Source organism: Gambusia affinis, linkage group LG06, assembly GCF_019740435.1.
Source record: "Gambusia affinis linkage group LG06, SWU_Gaff_1.0, whole genome shotgun sequence".
Taxonomy (NCBI): Eukaryota; Metazoa; Chordata; class Actinopteri; order Cyprinodontiformes; family Poeciliidae; genus Gambusia; species Gambusia affinis.
The window spans coordinates 11,065,637-11,081,372 of NC_057873.1; positions in this window are offsets into that span (position 1 = coordinate 11,065,637).

Here is a 15,736-nt window from a genome sequence, read left to right on the forward strand (position 1 = left end):
TAAAATGTTGAGAAAAACATCAAAATATCTCTTAAATGTTGGTATAATATTAAAAATACTGTTATGCAAAATCAATACACCTATCAGCAATCTCAATTTCTTTAAAGAGGAAAAACTGAAGGATTTGTGAAAATATTCTTTTATCTGTAGGTACCTTCAAGTGTCACTGATAACCAAATATTATTGAAAAGTCATATGCCATCCATTTTGTTGAAAATCACAGGAAAAACTTTCAATAGCTTTGATATCTTTTTGTGTTTTTCTCACTTTTTCTACAGACTACGACTCCAACATTTCCAAAATTTCCACACAGACAAACTTCCATTCCTAACAATCAGACGTCACCACAAGATGGCGCTCTCCGTTACAAGCTGATAGTAAGACCATTTGGTCAGTGGCCTTTCACTGTGACAACTGTATTTCTGTTAAATGGGACAGAGCAAAAGTGCTTCCACAGTCTTTTTTTGCAGATGAAGTCAGAGGTTTTCCTAATGGCTGCTGCCCTGCGGTTCCCCTCTCTTTCCTAGAACTGCAGTGAGTGATGGTCCTGAGTGAGAACCGTTACCATTAGCTGTATCTTTAGACGCTACCGCTTCTGTTTTTACAGAGACAAAGGTTCACAAACACACAAACACGCACATGCAAATAAATACTACACATGTGCATATATATACAGGGGCCTCTCATAAATGCTTGAATTTTAAAACAGGCCTTAGATCTAAATTTGTGAATTTGTTTCATGAAAACAAGACTACCGTTAAACTTAATTTGATTTTCAGCATTGGTAAAATAAACGCGTTTAAAATTAAAATTTGAGTTTTGAAGAAATTTGTAAGTTTTGTTTGTGAAAGTTCAAAGAACTGTCATTGTTTGACTGTTGCTAGAGCAATAACTCAGTTTGTTCACAAATACATGTCAGTTACATTCAAATTTGCTTAAATTTTTCTTGCCCATAACAGATATTTATCCAGCTGGAGGTTTCCAGGACAGCTTTAATATTTTGCCCCAACTCAGTTAAGAAAGATGCCACAATAATCATGCGTCACCTAAAGCATGAGTAGCGTATTTGTTCTTAAATACATTTCAAGCTCAAAATATTTAACTATAGTCTTAATAATTTGATGTTGTGCCCCCGATATGAAATTATTGAAGCACAATGTTGTTATGCATTTACAGTTATTGATGGGTGAACAAAAGTATTTCTCCTGCTTTATAAACTATTTGGTTTTGCTTTGAGCGTCGTAACTTTGAGTGCTAAGGGTTTCAGCTGCTCTCACACAACAGCTGGAGATACCTGTGTACAGTTCAGTACAGATCTCAGTGTGGGAAAACTCTTTGATCATAAGGAGAATAGCCAGTATTATACAGTAAATGTAGAACATGAAGGATGCTGAGAACAATCTCTTCTAAAATCCTTATCCCTGACTCAGTACCAGTACTTGGGGTTGGAATCAGAACATCCAAAGTTTTTTGTTGTAATCACCCATTCCAAATAAAAATAATATCAGAAAATGTAATTATTTCTTTATAAAACCTTTGTAAAGCACAATATGACTCAAGCTACAAATGAAAATGCTTACTAATTTTCCAGCTTCTCCTGTATCAAATAAATCTTTCACAAGGGAGAGTGAATTAGAAACTTGATTTTAGTGGGTGATCTGCTGAAATTAAGGGCAAATACAATTTCTAGTCCAGTAATGTCATGTATACTGTCTCACCTTATTCAGAAGGCTTTACATAATGGTAATATGCATGACTGCACAAAAGCACATGATCATCATCTTGTTATCTTTCTGTTCCACACATTTGCACCAATTTTCATTGACAGAATTAATTAGCATGGTGATGAAACGCAGACCTAACCAAACACTTGCCCTACCCAGCACACTTATCATGTCGGGAGATGGGACTTAGAATAGCACATATAGCCAAAAATAGCATAAGCTGAGCAGAGCATGTCATTAGATAAAGGCTTCCCTGACTAGAGGAGGCTGATATGTATAAAAATCAGTGCTAGTCACTCAAATCTTTATGAGATGTCGTGCAGAAGCAGGATCTATTTCATGCATGTGCAGTCACAGATAAGTGCTTCAGTTTGTAGATCTGTTTGATAGGGGAGGCATGTCTCCACACGAGAACTACCAGCAGGGAGGGAGACGAGTAAAAAACTAGCTCAAGGTTAGGTTTGGCTTTTCCTTTCAGATTTTAAACCAGAAACAAGAGCAAGTTTTCAAATCCTTCTGCAATGCTTTGATAAAACATCTGGTTATTCATCATTATCATCATCATCATCTTTATATCTTTAGTTAGAGCCTTGGCGACCTGTCCAGGGTTTAGCTGCCTTTCACCTCAAACAGGGTATCACTAGAACAGTTTGGGCAAAATATTTAAGAATTGAACAAACATACACAAAATGTCACTATCACAGCAACCTTAAAAAGTAACCTTATATGCAAAGAACAGTTGATTTGGGGTTTAGTTACTCGAAAAACCAATGTAGCAATTAATATTCCTGTTCAAGAAGAGCATGTTTAAAGCTTAAAAAGGTATTTTGGACAATGATTTCAGATTGTTTAAATCACTGCTTTATTTGTGACATTATCTCTAACTTTTCCCACTAAATTTTCTAAAAACTCAACTTATTCTGAAACCTAATATCTTGACAGCTGAATGCATCACCACTGCCCCTGTAGGCACCACAGAAGAAGACATTTAGATGTTTATCAAAACGTTGCTCTGTCACAGAGCAAAGCAAAGCCTGAACACATTGAACTCCCATTAGACTGGAGGCAGTTTTTCAAAGTGTCAGCTACATAGCAGAAAATAAATAATACAAAGGGAAATAAAGGGGTTTTCTACTTGGCCTCCACAAGAGCTAATGATAATCACATGTTCTATGTAAACTGCTGCCAACCTCCAAACTTCTGCTCGACTTGCATCGTCTATGAATGATGTCTATCGTCCACAACAATGACATTTTGCATGTTCTGTACCCACTCTGAGTTATTTTTTGTGTTTGCTGACAGTTTCTCTGTGAGTAAGTTTAATTAATGGAAGCAAACAAAAGCTTGTGTTTGAGAAAGAAAGGCCTGGGAGGGATATTTTGATTATTTATAAGCATTTATATTATGCAAAGCTTTGCATTTGCCATTTTTTAAAAAGCCGTGTAGCACTTTTGGTTTATAAATAGATTAAGGCCAAATTAAGAGCTGTAAATTATACATTTCAGTCATTTGATATCATGTCACAATAATAGATTCCATTTTTCCCCCTCTTACTTTCTTAATGCTCATCTTTTTTTAACATCATTTGCTCTTCTTGCACTTGGCATAAAAAAGGGTTTCTTCTTCAGGCTGACACCTGTACATTTTCATAAAGCAGCACACGCCTGTCAGGATTTTTACTGCAAAATCTAAACCCGCACACTTTTATTTCTGTTCACATTCATCCCCCTCCTCCGTCTTTGTCAGCACAATATTGAATCACGCCTAGTTGGGGCTAAAAACACCAATTTTAAAGCTCAAATGCGTGACAAACACAAAAATACATGAAGAAAAACAGAAGAAGAGAGAACGAGAATTCAGAATATAAGTTGCAAATCATGAATACTAAATATGTCCATTCTGGTTTCAGCCAGTCCCTTCTTGGTGTCATCAATCACAGCCTTGCTCCTGTACTCCACAGTGGTTTAAGCCGATAATTGACTCTGGGCTGATGGCGACGCAGATCCTCTCTGCCTCTGATCAAACTATGATTAAATAATCTCCTAAAGCAGATAAGACTATTTCTAGGTCTGAACACCTTAAAATCTATTTCACAAATGTCTTTGCAAACTTGGATTACTTTCACTAGTACAGCCTTAGTTAGAAGCATCCAAAATCCCAGATAACTTATGATGTAACAGAATAGGTTTTAAAATTGTGTATGCAGAGTAAGAAACACTTTGCTTAGGAAGAAACTCAAATCATGAAAACTCCTTGGTGTGGTTCAGTTTGAGTTGAGGGACCCATTTTACATCTTTCAGAGCCGAAACTGATGCTGACTGAAAAGTGGCACCGCATGAGGTTAGAGGTTTGTTAGCGAACACCAGGAAACAAACGTCATCATGAAGATTATGGCACAAAACAAACACAACGAAGAGGAAGTTGTGGAGAAGAATGAGGATGAGTTAAGATGAAAATGTTCGAGATGTAATGTAATGTTTCATCCAATTTAAACTTATGCACTTCCTTATGTTTGTTCATGAGATAAATTTTGAATGAAATCCATTATGTGAAATTCATTAACAAAAGTACTGTACTATTTTTAATCTTATCCAGTAAGCTGGAGATAAAAACCTTTGGAGTCAGGTGAAATACATGCAGTCAGACGCAGAAAAAAAATTGGTTAAAAAAGAACAGACTGAAAAATGAGAAGAAATCAGTAAAGACGAAGGTGGACATCCATCAGCTGATTTAATGCCCAGCGTAATAACTGAGTTAGCATGTGGCTTCAGAGTCACGCTTTCAAAAAAATCAACTTTCCATAAATAGATCAAATTTTCTTACCGGAGAGCTATTTAGATAAGCTTCCTATCTTCCTGTCTACCACTTATCTAAATCAGGACCCCGTGCACTTTCAGGTGATAAGCTGATTACAGAGATGATAACCTCATACAACCTCTCAGACAGACACACAGCAGGAGATCTGATGAAGCTAAGCCAAATGCATGATTAAAATATTGATCGATTTGACTGCAGGGTGTACGTAAGTCCAAGAGTTTGGCTGAAGATTATTCTACTTACAGGTTTACCTCCAAAGAAAAACATTTTTTATGTCTTTGACGGAGATCATCAGAATATGGCCGTTCTGTTTGCAAAGCACAACAATTTCCACCAGACATCTGGTGCATGTAAGAAATTCAGACCTGGTTCATTCTGCTTTATGACACAATATATATCGTTCTGTTTGCTGAGCATTTAAATCGGTTTACATATAGAATTATTATTTTTTTACCTCTGTGTGACCCAGTCAGGCCTTCATAGATTATGCATTATAACAGCTTAAAATGTCTCATATGTACCTACCATCACTATCACATCCCTCCCCTTAAAAATTCCCAAAATAGACAGCAAGAGGCAGCACAGTTGTCTGTCACTGACTGGAAATGACATCAATAGCACCCCTCTGAGACAAACCTGTGATGCGGGGCTTTATAAATAACAATGACTTGATTTGTTGGTACACTTCTGCACTGCCTGGAGGGAGCAGTGCGTTTTTATATGGCATATCTACCAGACAGTCAACTGTGGAGCATCAAGTACTGATGCAGACTTTTTGTACAGAATTTATTAAAAATGTTTTATGAATATGTCTGGATTGGTTTGAGACAATAGCCATTTTAATCCATTCACTAAAGGTGCAGTATATTTAACTTTTATAAAAAATATGTTATTTACATGTTTGAATTATATTTTGTATTATCCATCCATCCATTTTCTAACATCCCTTGTCCCTTAAAGGGGTCAGGCGGGTTGCTGGTGTCTATCTCCAGCTACGTTCCGGGCGAGAGCCGGGGTTCACCCTGGACAGGTCGCCAGTCTGTCGCAGGGCAACACAGAGACATACAGGACACACAACCATTCACACACACACTCACACCTAGGGAGAATTTAGAGAGCCCAATTAGCCTGACAGTCATGTTTTTGGACTGTGGGAGGAAGCCGGAGAACCCGGAGAGAACCCACGCATGCACAGGGAGAACATGCAAACTCCATGCAGAAAGACCCCGGGCCGGGAATCGAACCCAGGACCTTCTTGCTGTGTGTCATTACTGTTTTGTATTATTTGAACATCATGTTGAAAATGCAGCTTGAACAAATACATGCCAGGATTCGAATTCCAGACCTTCTGGCTGTACAGCAGTGCTGCTATATTTTATCCTAATGATGCTGTATGTGAAGTAAACCAGTCCACCCTGCGTGTTGGGATGTTGTTCTCAAACATGCAACCCCCCAATGTCTATTATGAAAGATGCTATTTGAAATAAGAAATAAGAAATAATGGAAAGCTGAAGAATAATGAGCCAACAGGAAAGCAATCTGGTGTTTTTTGTTTACTCTTCAGGAAGTGCTGTGTGTCATTCCTGTGATTTCTTTTATGTGACAGCTGGAAGAACTCCACTAAACCTAATATATCAAAGTAATGTTTTTACATTGTTCCTCATATATCATGGCAAAAAAGCAACTCTGTGCTGCAGCATTACTCATAATGATGATTGTATGGTGCGATTGGCCTCACCGCATACAAATAGGCATGTAAACAAAGCCCACCTTAACCAACAGCGTTCTATATCCCCTTTTGATTCTTCAGTATCGTTATTTGTCTTCTTTACACCCTTATCGATTTCCTTGCATGTCAAAATGACTCCTAAATGTTTGATTTCACCCTTCATCTGAGGATTCACCCATCCATCCTTAAAACTCCACCTTAAGTCATGTGAATAACCCTCCTTTCTTCATCATCACTCAATCAAGCAATTACATCATTAGAACCAGATTCACTTTCAAATCTGCTGATTTTTAATGACCACAACTCTCCATCACAAAAAACAGTCCTCTGCTCGCATGTTTAATGTCACTATCATAGTACCATTAAGTACAGCGCTGTCGTTCTCATCTTCATCAGTCAGCTTCCTGCTTCATCCATGCATACAGTCAGTGCCTCTTTCATCGTGTTGAAGTACAGAGGTTGAAAGCTAATTAAAGAGGCTCATACTTAATAAGGGTTCTGCCATGATTATCATGTCATGCGACCACCAGCCTGTGGTTGCACATTAGAGGAAGCGAATATTACAGCGTAGAGCTTTTCTCATCTCCATCTACTCATCCTCTGCGCCTCATGGTCTTATGTCACCTCCATCTGTCCCTCCCGACTTGTCGTCTCTCATTAGCCCTGTGCATATTTATTCTACTCCATCCATTAGTTAGCAAGAAAAAGCTAAATTTGGACCACTCTACAGCAATATATATAGGTCTAAGAAGGATCTGAAGATGTTGCCTTAAAAATTAATGGCAGTGCTGGAATATTTGTTTGGTTGGTTGTTTTTTAATCAGCGTTACGGTGATCAACAGGACAAGGGAAATGTGCTGCAAACAGCTGTAAAGCACAGCAAATGAGAAAATGATCCTGAAATAGATGAATGATGCAAACTTCAAAACATAAAAACACAAAACGTAAACACGTTTAAGGTCAGTGTTTATGATTTAGGAATAAGAAAGATGGGCAGGACAAAACAGCCTCCGTGAAACAGTTTCTGATTGAAAACCTCAGCTGAGCAAAAAAACATTTTGTCTTACATTTTCAAAAAATAAAAAAAAAACTACCAAAAACTGTTGGGAAAATATTCTATGGACTCCCAGCTGGTGTAACACAAACAAAGCATATCATCAGTCAAACCCTGTGTGGTGATAGTGTGATTATCTGAGGCTGCTTCAGGATCTGAACAACTTACTCTACCAGAGAGTCTTGAAAGAGTCTGTGTCACTTTAAGCTAAATTACTCTTGGATTATACAGCAAAAATAATTATCTAAATCACACCAGCAACCTCTGAATATTTCTCAAGCAGCATAAAGCAAAAAAAATTGCATAAAGGTTGTGGAGTAGCCTAGTCAAATTCTGGAAGAAAATCCAATTGAGATGCTATGGTGTGACTTTCGTGTGTGTTTAATCCAAATTTCCTTCCCAGTGATGTTGAATACTGGCAGTTATCACAATTTCTTGATGACAACTTCTGTTGCCAAGAGTTTGACAGAAAGATAAATAATGAAATTTTAAATTTTATAGTGTTTATGGTTATATTTGCATTTACCAATATGTAGCACTTTGGATGGAGTAGCTGTCAGCATATAAAGTCTATTCTATTCTATTCTTTTCTGCCATTAGGTACCTTTTCATCATTTGACAACAAAATTTCACATCTATTCAAGTTTCATTTGTATTAAAGTTGTGACAAAACAGCTAAATCATGAGAAATATGTGAGAGTTCAGATCCTTTCTCACAGCAATGTGTTTAACATTAAAGCTGGCCTCCATTAGGTAAAGCAACAGCTGTTAGAAACTCAATTATTAAGGGGTTGTTAATTTTGTAGCAGTCAGTGGGATGCTGGTGCAACTAATTCAAAACACAGCCAGAAGCTGAATTACTTCTTCCCATCTAAAATAACAGCAAATTTAACACAGAGATGTTTGTGTTTGGTTTAAATCGGAGAACATATACATGATTTATTTACGTTGTTTCTATCTTTTTTTTTTTTTGCAACTGTTTCATGCAGATGTTAATTTGTAAAGCAATGTATTCACAACCTCGTAAAAGTTTCCCATTTAGTTATGTTATAAACTGACACATCAAAATGTTTTATTGGGATTTTATGTGATAAACCAATGTAAAGAAAATATAGCATAAGCATGAATTGTTTATGAGGTTTGCTTAAAGAATGGAAAAAGCTGTGTCGCAAACAGCAGAATTAATAGTAGCTTCCTTAATTTTAGCATTAACAGAGCGCTTAGCTTTCCAGTTATCAGCCAGATCCATTGCTGGAGAGTTTCTGTTCTGCAACTTTTAGTTGCAATCCTTCTCCAACACGGCTGAGTCAAATTAATGGCTCGTTCCCTGGCCTGTAGAGCTGAATGACGACAATGAGGGACTTCCAGTGAATTACATATAGCAAACATTGTTTTGCTTTATAAATGATCAGTTATGCAGTTTACAGACCAGTGTATCAAGATAAATATAAACTGAGCTGACTAACTGGTTCGCCTTTTTACTTTTTTGATTGTACAGTCAAACACTGTAATTTAAAAGAAAATATTCATAAAAATGCCGTTTTTCAAAAACCCTGCAAACCTGGAATATATGATCAATAATTACTGGAAACATGTACAGCCTCAGACAGCCGGCTGCAGTCTGTTTTGTCCAGTTGTTCCTTCATCTTTCCACATAACTGATCACACAACATGAGGATTGTTTAAGCTGTTAGAATGATCTGATTTATTTATCCTGTGTTCATTCTCCCTAAAGGTTAAACACAAACCAGATATGTCCACAGAGCACCATGAACTACTCCATTTTGTTCAACTGTCCTTTAATTCACCCCACTCTGCACCTCCTCACATTTCTTTCCCACGTTTCTTCTGCAGCCACCTTCACTGTGAGGCTGCATTGGTCCAGTGTGTACTTTCACTTCCTTTGCATCATCCATTTAACCTTAAAGGAAAGATTTATAATCATAAAACTGTGGTTGTAGAAAGTAATTTGGAGAACACGGAGCCTTACAGTAAATTATTCTTGTTGTTTTCCACAGTGGCTATTAGGAAAGTCATTACAGCAAGCAGAAACGACTGATGTGTGACTGGAGAGAGATGGAAAATGAAATTAAATCACCATGCTAATTCAAAGCTGGGCTTTGAAATTCATTTTGGTTTGAAATAAATTGACATGGTGGATAATATTTTCTCAAAGGCAGCTCATTCTTTTGAGGCTGTTGAATAATAGAGTCCTTCTTTAATTAGATTCAGCATTTTTACACATTCAAAACAATGTGAGTTCAGGATTTTTTTTAGCCAATGGACATGTTTGTACTCTTTTAATGTTGGTTCCTTTCCTGGAATCATTTATTCATGATAGCTGCCGCAATGGAAATATTTTGTATCAGTCCTATCTATTTGTTTTGTGAATGGTAGAAAATACTAAATATGTGCAAATATGAATCATACAGTCTAAGCAATTAAAAGATCTGTGCTGCCAAATAATAGTATTCATTTACGCTCCCTGCAGGGTTGTTATATAAAGAAGGCATAAGTTTAGGTTCAGGGTCTGAAAATAATGGCTGGGCATTTTCTATCAGTATTTTCCAGTAGAGGACAAAACTCATGGTGCACTGGTTACAGCAAAGATTCAGATTTTGGAAATTGAATTTATTATGGTTTTACTCAGGTTGTATTTGTCTGAAATTATAATCAGAGTGTTGCAAAAGACAAAAAATAAATTTGGTCAATTAAGTTCTCATATCGCTCTATAGGGAAATCTCGCATATTGTAAGGAAACAATAACCTACATGTCAATACCTGTGGTGGTATCATTATGAAAGCAGTAGAAAAACAATCTCTGAGGCGGGTAGAGTACGGAAACATCTCAATTACCCTTTCAGTGCATTCACCTTTTTTGTGAAATGTTTTTACAAGTTATTTGCAGATGTTTTTATAGATCATATGAAACATCAAAACATTCCAAAGAAAATGCAGCTTAGCTGAAATTCCTAGGCACAATGTTACTTGACAAGCCATTGGCTGGCATTACAATCTAGGAATGACTAGGAATGGTTTTTCTTTGCACTGATTGGCTGAACCCCAAAGAGTGGAGAAAACTGTATAAATTAGTTCTTTTGGTGCCAAGCTGCTTTCCACAGTGCATATTATTCCATATTAATGTATATTTGGTGTTTGAACTATTGTAGCCAATCTAACGCGTTTTTAGATTGGCTTTCAAGTATTTGCTGATTTCAGATATTCTACAGCTTTGGTCCCTAACTTCTGCAAATATTGAGAGTCCAATTGGACACTAAAGTGAGGTTTTCAAAACATGCCATAGTTTGAAAATATGGCATGTTTTGATTCACAGTAAACAGTAATGGAGGTTTTAGAGACAGTAGGCAGTATTATTCCAGTATCCTAGCTAAGATAAATAACTAAAAACAGCAAGGTTTTAATATATTTTAGAAGCATCCATGCAAATAAATGAACCGTCTATGCAGTTTATTACTAGTGGGGTCAGACTGTGGTGCCTCCAGCTGGGGATTTCCTCTCTGATACAGAGGAGGCTGGAAGGCTTTCATATGTTCAATAAAACCTAGAAAAAGTCATCTGCAAAGAAAAATTTAAAACCCTCATATCTATTTTTGGCCTCCTTGATAACAGTGTTGTTCAATGTTATAGTCCGTGCTCTGTAAATGAGCCATATTAATTCCCCCCAGAGCCCAGGTCAATAACATGTAAACCTCCTAAATATTTATTGCAGTTCTTTCTGATGGTTGGTTTTTCATTTTCCTCCAGCTGACTCATCTGTCCGCGTGTCCACAGATCCAACGTCCGTCACCCTGAAGGAGAAGAATTATTGATGGCACTTTGGCTCATGGCTCCATCCAGTCAGATGACTAACTGCTGATGCTGACAGAGTTACTGTGACATAACAGAGAGGAAAAGTGACAGCAAAAACTTACACCACATGGGAAGTTTCAACAATTTCAAACTCTTTATCCTTACTGATCCAGACATTGTCATTCACAATGACAAAAACTAGTATTTTATGCACCTCTGCTCATAAAATACCTCATCTTGGAACTTTCATCTTCCAAGAGGATCCCATTTTCTTATCCCTTATCCGATTGGGGTTGGGAGGAGGGCTGGTTCCTATCTCCAGCTGTCAGCGGGCGAGAGGCAGGGTACAGCCTGGACAGGTTGCCAGTCCATCGTAGTAGCGGCATCACTCCACACACGTGTTTTTAAAGGTATGAACAAGTTAGACTGGATCTCATTTCTGCTGAAACTTGGTTGTCAAATCAGAGCTCTGACAGCAAATAAACATTTTCAGATATAAAGTCATATAGTTAAAACCTTCTCCTGAAGAACAGTGAAGTGCTGCTTATCAAGTAGTTCTGGTCTGGTTTCTAGTGCAATTATCTTAGTACACTTGAATTGGGACAAAAGTAACATACTTACTTTTGTCCCAAAAGTAAGTATGTTACTCAAATCCACAGGAATTGAGGTTATTTTTTTTCAACTGTAATAAATGACTTTAAACCAGGAAAGATTACTATGGGTAGACAATATACAGAAATGAAAACATATGTAAAAATTTAAATTGATGAACAGTGTGAGCTGTGCATTATTTTAATAATTATAATAAATCAACCAAATAGAAACGTCTTTGCACATATTTTTTTCTGTATTTTTCTGCAGTATGTTTGTGCAGCAGGGTTTCGTTTTCACCCTCCTATGGAGGAAATCCTGGGATGTAATAATGGATCCTATCAGAACTGATTCCTGGAAAAGGTTCATATTGTGGAAACAAACTTTTTGATGGTTTGCCACGTCATTGATACCCTGAATGAACCAGAGAAAAGCAGACATGTTTACATTGGGTGTTTAAAACAGTCACAAAGTACAAAGGCTATAAAAATAAAAAATAAAAAAAAACTTTTAACCACAATCTTGTTTGGATTAACTGGCTATTTTAAAATACTGTAAGTGCACTGAACGTGTATACAGAGCAGCCATAGTGACTTATTCAAAACTGCATATTCAACACACATTTGTACATCGACCTCAGATTACCTATCGTTACACAGACTGGTGGTTTAGCTTGGCAGGTAACAGAAATATCTGGCAAAAGAATCTGACTGATTTATGACGGCAGGTGATGAGAACCGTCCATTCAGTCACATCCCTAAAGTCATGCGACACAAAAACAATCCCTCTGATTGTTCCGGTGTGATGCTGCCTGAATGTTCCAGTCACACGTGATAAACCATCAAGCTCTAGTACATTTGTTCCTGCACTGGATCAACGTCCACACAATGGCACCATAATAATAACACTACGACAAGACGTCTCCTGGCATCGGTCACAGCACCAGCTTCCAAGTTTCTTTTTTTCCCTGTGCTGCATCCGTCAGGTTGTCCCAAGCAAAGTACCCATGCTTGGAGAAGCAGTTAAAGTGAGGGATTTCTTTCCGAAAGCACCGGTAATGATCTTCAATGCTGAATATTACAGAGAAGGCGCTTTCCAGACAGACGGATGGTGTTCTCTGGTTTCTGTATACAGGCAGGTACAAACAGATTATGTTCAACGAGAACAAGTACGCATGCATGAAAGCTTAATTTGTACTTGTCGTAACAGTATATCAACACATTAAAGACTATATAAATATGCATAAAGTAGCACTCACAAGATTGTAAAAAGATCTATTTAGAACTCATCATACAATCTACAGTCATTTTAGCTTTTGTCCATGGTTGTATATTAGATGAAACATAAAATCAAAAGCTATTAAATGGAAAGGAAAACATAGTTTCAGTGTTGCTGTATTTTAGTTGCTTCTATGCTTCTCCACCACTTTAAAAGGAGCCTGGCAATTATTTTAATGACTTCACTCTTTTTGGACTTAAACGTAAGGGAAAACATCGGCACAATCACTGACTTAATCAGATTTTAAAAGTATGTAGAAATGATGCCTTTTGATGACATTTAAAAACAGCTTTAAAGGGCAGCCTGGGTAAACAGGGCATGTACAGTTTGTCCTTCAAATCCTACATTACAGCAGCATCCATGACATACATGAACGTCAATGATAATTGATTTTATTACTACCAATTAAAAGATGTGAATTTAAGTCTATGATTTTTAAAAATTGACGCATGATTCTTTTTGTTCACATCTGGAGGAAGTTAGTTTCCCTGTGTGTAGCTCTGTTCACATTAATGAACTGTTTGCTTAATCCTGGAAGACACCAATTCCTGTATGTTTTTAAAAAGCAAAAAACAAATATTTATATCCCTCCTCTCCACAGATTTGCTGAGTAGATCCTTCTTTTTGTTATGTTTGATGCATTCTTTGTCAAAAATACAAGACAAAAAAAAACTGTATCCAATAGGCCATCCCACTTCTGACACCAAATGTAAAGGACCAAGACATAAATGGACAATTTACAGCTATTAGTATGAAAATCTTCCAGTGTAAGATAAAGCTCATCAGTTCAAGACCTCACTGAGCTTCACTACGTTCTGCTTATTAGACTTTCCTGTTTCTCATGTCATTCAGTCACCTCCCCTGCAGTGAAAAGGTGGACAGGGTTCGGACTTCTTTATCAGATCCTGTCACACCCTTCATGCAGGTTTGCCTGTCCTCCTTCTGGCATTTGTTAGTTCCTGTCAGACGTGCTTCAGCTCCTCTTGTGCCAGTTCCTCAACTCTCTCAAATAAACCTTCATCCCAACATTCAGCATCTGCTTTTGGATTCAGTTGCTCCTCAAGAAATGACAGTACTTTGTGTTTACATGGCAGCAAATGTCAGCACATGCCTGAGTTGGTAAAAGGTTGAGAGCAATGGGACTACATATTGGCTCTTGCAACCAGATACTGCTTGTTCAAAAATCCCACTATCCCCTCATCCCTTACACACCCAATTCTTCGCACTTCTATTTCACACCCCTATGTTGCTAGTTTCTCCCAACCCACTTCTATTTTGTTTCCATGAACAAATTATTTTATACCCATCTATGTAGCCATTGCATATCAGGTTTTTTTTTTTAATAGTAAGGACTTCAATGATTTCTGGAGATAAATGTTCATAAAGATGTTCAGATCTCATGAAAATTTTCAAATAATAGTAATTTATTATTTAAATCTTTTTATTAAACCAACCACTCATGGAAACAACACAAAAATTTCTGAACAAGACATCGAGCGCAACTCTTCTGTCTTTGGCAAATCCACTTGTGATAGACTCATGCATTTGTTTTGGTTGTATTTATCCAGAATGCTCTGCACTACAGTCCACTTTCTGCTTTTGGAGTGGTCTCAGACCCGCTTGGGGTTGATATTTGCATTTGAACCACACCACAGTTCATTTCAACCGAACCGAGACCATGTTTGCAGACAAACCAGATTTCACTTTTTTGGTCTTTAGCAGAGTTCAATTACACATTCACACCTCACCAAACAAATCAGACTTTTTAGGTAAATTAACTAGAATTCACATAAAGTGGACTTAACAGAGCTGATGTGAATGTATCCTAAATTCTCATCTCCACAACATTCCACCTGCTTTTCTAATTTGGTTGCTGGATTGTCAAAAATTGACATTTAAGTTTCAGGTGTGTCAGATGACAGGAAACATGCCTCAGAAAACAGACAAGGTCTTGATGCTGTGTTAAATCAGTAATCTTTCTGTCTGACCAATGCATATTTGTGTGTGTGAGTGCATGGCTTCTTCATTTAATGGGCTTGGATGTTCTTCTTCTTCTTCTAGTTCTTAATACATGTCAGTTTAATTGGCAAAGTGGATCCAGGATCCCCTCCAAACCTTTTTAATGAGTGTGTTTCTGTGTGTGTGTTCCCATGCCTGTAGTATGTTTGTGTTCATGCTGGCGGTCAAGAAGGGCGCCTGGGAGAACCGGACTGGTGTTTGATTGGCGCATGCCGCTGAGATCTGCTCCTTCCTGTTAGAGTACGCATCACTTCCTCTCACCCTGCCCAAAGCTACTGCCTTGCCATCTCACAATCACTCTGACACCATTCCATCCCTTCTCCTTATTTCTTCTTCTCCCCTCTATCCTCGTGACTTAGTGTCCCTCTTACCCACAGTCTCAATGTTCAACTTTTCTTCATATTCCTCCTGATTCTGCTCACATTTCACTCTATTTTCTCCTTTTTTAAAACTCCTTTTTGGTTTTGTTTGGTTCATTTTAATGATTATTTCACCCCGTCTTTCTCCATTTGTCCATCTCTAAGGTCCGTCCCAGCTCTCCTAAGGCCACTTTTGTTTTAACAACATGACAGCCAGTTCATCATCCGCATTGAAGCATCACTTTGCCTTTTACTCCCTGTTTCTCTCCCCTTATCTACCATCCAATTTCTCCCTCTCCTCTTCTGACCTCTTTCTCTCCCTCCATTTCTGCTCTGCATTCAAACTTCCTACTCC